Genomic DNA, 861 nt, shown 5'->3' with positions numbered 1-861 from the left:
TCAGCCCACAGCCCGACACAGGGCTCAAACCCACGAACTATGACCTCACGACCTGAGCCGAGATCGAGAGTCGGATGCTCGACCGAGTGAGCCACCCGGGTGCCCCTAAAGATACGAGATTTAGCTAACATTTACTGAGCACTTGAAAGTTGCCACGCCTTCTTCCTAAGGAATAGATATGTATTGAGCCTCAAGTAGATATGTATTAAGCCTTATTTAAGCCTCAAAACACCACACAAACCAAAATGCCATATGGAGTGGACACGGTCATTATCCTAATCTTTATTTTATAGATAAGAAAACTAAAGCAAAGGAAAGTTAAGGAAAATCCCCAGGGTTACAGAGGTTTTAAGTGACAAAGCTAAGATTTGAATAGCACCAGTTTATACAATAAGAACTATACTGTATTGTTTTATACAAGAGAAAAATGCACAGATGGAATTATAGCAATAATAAAATACATGTTGTATATAGAGATAGTTAACTTTCGAGATTGAAAAGGCCACTAGGCAGGATTGATGAAAACAGGTGCACAACTGGACAAAACCCCTGGTGAAATCCCTTAATTTCAATGTCAAAGAAAAAATACAAAAAGCTTTCACTCGGGAAGATCGGTTTAATTACAAAGGCAAAGATTCAGACTAGAATCAGGCTTGTCATCACAAAAGGGGAAAACCAGAGCAGTGCTCCTCAAATTATAATGTACACAGCAATGCCCTAAAGGTCTTTTCAAAAAGTGAGTTCTGATTCAGTAGGTCTGGAATTAGAGTTATAAAGTCTGCAATTTTACCAGACGTTCAGGTGATGACAAAGCTATCGGTCCACAGACTACCTTAACAGAAGCAAGAAGTTAGGATGCGG

The sequence above is a fragment of the Herpailurus yagouaroundi genome, unplaced genomic scaffold (assembly GCF_014898765.1).
Source record: "Herpailurus yagouaroundi ecotype Mexico unplaced genomic scaffold, PumYag 67700, whole genome shotgun sequence".
Classification (NCBI taxonomy): domain Eukaryota; kingdom Metazoa; phylum Chordata; class Mammalia; order Carnivora; family Felidae; genus Herpailurus; species Herpailurus yagouaroundi.
The sequence above is the reverse complement of the archived record's forward strand: the minus strand, read 5'-3'. Positions refer to the sequence as shown.